Source organism: Belonocnema kinseyi, chromosome 9 (assembly GCF_010883055.1).
Source record: "Belonocnema kinseyi isolate 2016_QV_RU_SX_M_011 chromosome 9, B_treatae_v1, whole genome shotgun sequence".
Taxonomy (NCBI): domain Eukaryota; kingdom Metazoa; phylum Arthropoda; class Insecta; order Hymenoptera; family Cynipidae; genus Belonocnema; species Belonocnema kinseyi.
The window spans coordinates 134747337-134753573 of record NC_046665.1 but is presented as its reverse complement, the minus strand read 5'-3'; the positions used below and the strand labels follow the sequence as shown (position 1 = coordinate 134753573).

General features: G+C 29.0%; 1 long non-coding RNA gene across 1 annotated transcript in view; it reads left to right on the top strand.

Annotated features, from left to right (window-relative positions):
• LOC117179337 overlaps nt 1-6237 on the top strand; it is a 207285-nt gene that overhangs the window by 9874 nt on the left and 191174 nt on the right. The window lies entirely within an intron of this gene.

Genomic DNA, 6237 nt, shown 5'->3' with positions numbered 1-6237 from the left:
ATATATATAGGTTTTTGAGGTTGCTCATTAAGAATATGAAGTCAGATTTTGAAAATTCAATATGGCTGCCATTTTGGATCCGCCATTTTGAAGTGTTAGGGCTAGTGTTATCTCGGCTATGAAAAATCTTATCAAAAAGTTAGGCATCGCATTTTGAAGGTAAAGAGTAGTTCTTTACGATGCCATTGTCAGTTTGTGAAAAAAAAAATTTCGCGATGTTACGGGGCCTCGAACACATCAAAATAACGGGTTTTTGACCCTTTTAGGTTAGAATATCTCGAAAACTGAGGGTGATGGAATTTTTCTGAGGTCAGATTCGGATTCAGCGCAGCAAAAACCTTCGGGTATAGTAGGTCTGGTCTCTGGTTCTGAGAATTGTTGGCCTGTGTAATCCTCATATGACAATTAATTTTATTGTTGTTTTTACGAATTCGAATAGCACTCGGAAATTTATTTAAGCGTTACATTTACCTATCTCACAAATATATATTACAAAATAATAATAGCCCATTAGTTACTTTTAGAGAACATTAAACTCGCATTTAGTCATTAGAATCATAATTTACATTATTTTCATGATATGCTATCGAATTCGTAATATGTAATTGCTTTTTAATGCATGTTTTTGTCACTATGCAGATTTCAATTTACAATGCTTGTATTTGTGTGAAACAGTAATTCTTGGATTATTTTAACTTTTTAAATATTTCTGTTTAATTTTCTATAACATTTATTGTATTTGTACAAAAAAATGACGTATGAAAAAAAAATCCTTTTCGAATTTGATCCATTAATAACGATTACAAAAATGATGTAATAGTATTGGAAATTGGGATCACTGTTTTTATAAATTAAATGTCGTTTTTCCCTAACAGTGAGAAGTACATAAATTTATTGATATTTATTGATCGATAATTTGCTTATTATAATACACAGAACGATTAAAAATATTATGCATTTTGTAGTATGCAAGAATACTGCAGTTACACAAATGTATTCTTTTACTCGTATTTAAAACGATGATTCACAAATGAAATTTTTTTTTATTCGCATTTGAAACGATGATTCACGATTCCTTATCTACATGTAATATCGAAACTTCTCTAACGAACGAAACTTTTTACATTTATTACATCATTTTAAAAATACAAACTCGCGCTGCTGCGGAATACATATGTATAACAGACAAATAACTCGTTTTTAGTGACTGCATGATTCACGAATTGTTTCGTCATTTACCTCTCGCTTGAACAATTTTTATTCTCGTATGCAAATCGCTACTAAGATTCAACAATATATAGGATATTTCTTTTTTAACTTAACAAGTTAATTAGCTTTGAACGTTATTTTGAGTATCATTAATATAATTAATTTTGTTATTTTCGCAATACAACTTTTATTAGGATTTATAGAATAGAAATATTTGGATAATTAAGTAATTGTGGAAGATAAGTAGGAACAATGAGCATTTGATTCGGATTGTTTTTTCATCTGAAAGATATAGTGGACACGTGTATAGAGTTGATCGGAGACCTGAGGTCTACGTCGAATTTATAGAATTTTAGACTGTAGTCAGGGAAATTAACTTTTGTCTGAGACGGCACAATTTCAAAGTCGATAAGGAAGCACTGTTCTTTAAGTTAATGAGTCATAGAGTCACGCCACGAAGGTAAAGCTGACGAAACGATGCCAGTCTTACGCAAAGAAAAATCGACTTAAACTGTCTATCGGTGTTATATCATTCGAGTTGAACGGTACGTGCTACATGTTCGAGACATGTACTTAATAATGTGATAAATTGCACATTTGCAGCTGCACACGTTTATTTTCTGCGCGCATAGACATAAAAGTCTTACTTTCGTTACAGATTAATTACGTTACATAGGATGGCCGCAGGTCAGAGAAATCCTAAAAATCGCAGGGAAAGGTCAGGGAATTTTAGTCAGGCATTCAGTCAATCTAATAATTTTTTTGGTTTTTCAGCCCATCCTATTAATCAGTATTGAATTCAAGCCTATACCTATTTCCGAATAGTCTTGGATTAAATTGAACATTTTTTTAAGATTTCAAAAAAATGTTAATATATTTGAACATTTTGAAGGGATTTCAAAGGATTTGGGATTATTTTAGGTTATTTTCGTAAATTCCAAGGAATTTAAAAAAGTTTCAGCAGATTTCACAAGATTTCAATGGATTTTCAAAGATTTGAATAAGTTTGAGATATTTAGAATAATTTATTTGGCGTTTTGGAGAATTTCGAAATATGTAGAACAATTTTTTCGGATTTATAAAAATTTAGGATTTTTTTAAAGATTGTAACAGATTTTAAGTCTTTTTTTAATTCTAAGGAATTTGAAGAGATTTTTAATTGATTTCAATCATTTAAAGGAGTTTTGAAGATTTTAAAATTGTTTAGGGTATTTAAAAATATTTCAAGTTATTTTAAAGAGATTTCAGAAATTTGCATTCGGTTTTAAAGATTTTCCTACAATTTCAGAAGATATAGAACGACCTCACAAGACCTATAAGATTTAAGATATTAAAAAAATTTTTTACGGGATTTTATAAGATTTCAATATCGTAATATTTCATATAGAATTTCAGGGAATTCTCTCGTAAGTTTACATTTGTTTTGTACATAACTTTATGAAGAACAATGAAAAGTCAGTGACTTCTGAATATGCAAGAACACCATTATTAAGATTTCCCTGTAATTCTTAAGAATTACTTTGAATTCTTTTAAGTTATTTTAATGTTGAAAGAAATGCAGTCAAATTATTAACATTTAGTCACTTTTTGGGTTTGAAATCAGTCGCCATTGGTCAGTTCGGTTTCAATAGTTTACTTTTTTGAAGTAGATTAGGCTGTGTCGAAATAATAAATAAAAAATTTATTCATTGATTCGAATTTAAAATTGCTCTATTTTTTTTACAAAAGATTCTATATTCAAAATGGTAAAAGATTAGAATTTTCTTTGAATATTAATGGTCAGGGAAAATGTGAAAAATTAAAGAGAATTCAGGGAATTTAAAAAAGGATGTTTTGCGGCCACCTTGATAAATTTAAATTAAAACTATTTTGTAGCTAAGGTCATCTGATAAGTGGGCCACGTGTGTAGATTCCTACCTTACCGACACTTTTTTATTTCCCAAACTATTTTCACACGAAAAGCCACATCGAGTTGAAAATTTGGGATAATAAATAAGAAGCATTAAGAAAGGTGGGTCTCGTCCTAAGTTTTTATAATAATGAAAAAGGTTTTTTTTTTGCAAATAATTTTTTTCCCCCCTTTTTCAAAATGATTAAAACTTAGGATCAGACCCAACTTTCTGAGTGCTTCTTATTTATTATCCCACATTTTCAACTCGATGTGGCGCTTTGTGTGAAAATAATTTGTGAAATAAAAAAAAGTGCCGGTAAGATAGGAATCTGGTCACGTGACCCACTCTTTGTATGGCCTTAAACCAAGATTGAAAGTTTTTTTTTTTCACTATTTCTCTCAATTTTTCTTTCTCGATGTCCACGTTCGACGTTTGCGCCGTCGTGTAAATTAGCGGACGTGTAACGACTATTATCGCCTGCTCTTGCATGTGCCAGCACTCGTAAATGATAATGTATGCTTATGATTTCCTGTACATTTATAGGAGAGGACACAACTGCACCGCAAATAAATCATATCAATCAGCAGCGGATAATGAGAATGGTAGCACGTGCGGAATTTGTACGGAAAATTGGAATAATGCATACACTTCGGAATGCCAATTTGACATCGTTGCTTCCGTGTTATTCGAGAATCCCAAAGTTGTAATGGAATTCTGGCTAGGATCATTCTAAATTATCACGCACCCGGGACGTTAAGTTGCGATTGCGTGCTACCACTGGAATTAGCTCCTGGAAATTGCATTTACCAGGTTCAAATTGAAAATTTATAAATCTAGGGTAGTTTTACGAGTACTTTAAGTACTGCTCTTAAGGGCTATTGGGGTTAAGAGTAGGCTTCTTCCATTAATTTTAATCCATACTTCACTATGTATGTTTAAAAGGCATACATTATCACAAGAATGAAACATTATACTTGGAAAAATATGCTTGTTTGAACCAAAAAAGGATTTTTTGGCGGTACATCAAAGATAAGTGAAATCATCACAAAAATTAAACTTATACTCAGAAAAGTATGTTTTTCGGAATCAAAGTACTATATTATGCACCTAGGCGGAGAAGAGGGACTTTTTCGACGAGTATGTTTTCAGTACGAGTTGTAGGCCATAAATTGCCAATAATTTAATTTAAAAATGTCTATACATTTCCTGGAATTTATGGTAATTTTCGGTAATTTATGGGAATTCTACAGGTAAATAATAAATATGGTAACTTACCATAAATTACCCAAATTTCAATTTTAAACATTTTTGTAAATTTCCTGAAATTTATGAATTTTTTTGGGTAATTTATGGTAACTTACCAAAAATTCCCCAAAATTCAATTTAAAAATGTCTATAAATTTTCGGAAATTTTGTGTCATTTACGAAATTTTTTGGTATATTATGGTAATATTACATTTAATTTATGGAAACGTAAGGTAAATTGCAGGAAATTCAATTAAAAAATGTCTATAAATTTTCGGAAGTTTTTGATAATTTACGGTAAATTGATCAATTATATATGGTAACTTTCCCTAAATTACCGCAAAATTCTATTATTTTTAACCAAAATTTCCTAACAGTTCTTACGATGAGTGGGCTGATTATCTTAAAAGGCGAGCTCATAGATGTATAATTGTCATTATTCACCTCTGACGTCACTTTTTGCTCCCTAGGGATTTTAAGAGATTTATTTGATTTTACTCAATTTTGAAAGATTTTAAATTATTTTAAAGAAATTGAAGGGATTAAACAAAAATAATCTGAGGAGTTTAAGAATTTTTAAAAAATCTTACAGAATTTCTAATAATTCAAGTGATTGTAAGAAATTACTAGGGATTGATGAGATCTTAAAGTTTCTTTTTAAAGGATTTAAAAATAATTGAAAGGGATTTAAGGATTTACAAGAGATTTTATAAGATTTTAAGACAGTTTTAGTGATTTTAAATAATGTCAAGGGATTTCAAAAAAATTCTGAGGAGGATTTAAAGAATTTTCATGAAATCTTACTGGATTTCTAAGAATTCAAGTGATTTTTAGGAATTACTAGGGACTTGACAGGATTTTAAAGTTTCTTTTTAAAAATTAAAAAAATAATTCCAAAGGAATTAAGGATTTAAAAGAGATTTTATCAGATTTTAAGACAGTTTTAGTGATTTTAAATAATGTTAAACGAGTTATTGAAAAGTTATTTAAAAAGGTTTTAATGAATTTAAAAATATTTCAAGGATTTTCAAGAAACTTGAAGTAGTTTAAGATATTTTAATTAAATTTATTCACTTTCGGAAGATTACAAATGATTTTAAAGAAGTTGAAGTGATTTCAAAAAAGTTCCATGTATTTAAAGGATTTTGAAGAAGTCTTACAGGATTTCTAAGAATTTAAGTGATTGTAAGTAATTATTAGGGATTGACTGGATTTTAAAGTTGCTTTTTAAAGGATTTAAAAATAATTCAAAAGGATTTAACGGATTTTCAGGGATTTGAAATAATTGTAGTCAATTTTGAGAAATTTCGAAAGATTTAAATTGATTTTAAAGACGTTGAAGAGATTTCAAAACATTCTGATGTGTTGAAGAATTGTCAAGAAATCTTACAGGATTTATAAGAATTCAAGTGATTCTAAGTAATTGCTAGGAACTTGACGGGATTTTAAAGTTTCTTTTTAAAGGATTTAAGAATAATCCAAGAGGATTTTTAAGGTTTTCCAAGAGATTTTATAAGATTTTAAAACATTCTTATTGGTGTTAAAGAATGTCAAGCAAGTAATTGAAAAGTTATTTAAAAAGATTTCAAGGGATTTGCAAAATTCAAAGATTTTTAGGATTTTTATGAGATTTAAAGGTATTTAAAAAAAATTGAAGACCTTACGAGGTTTTTATTAATTTTAGTCAATTTCGTAAGATATAAATGATTTTAAAGATGTTGAAGCGATTTAAAAAAAGTTTTGTGTGCTTAAAGGATTTTGAAAAAATGTCACAGGATTTTGTAAGGACTCAAGTGATTTTCCGGAATTACTAGGGACTTATTGACGGGATTTTAAAGTTTTTTTTAAAGAATTTAAAAATAATTCAAAAGAATTTAAGGATTTAAAAAAG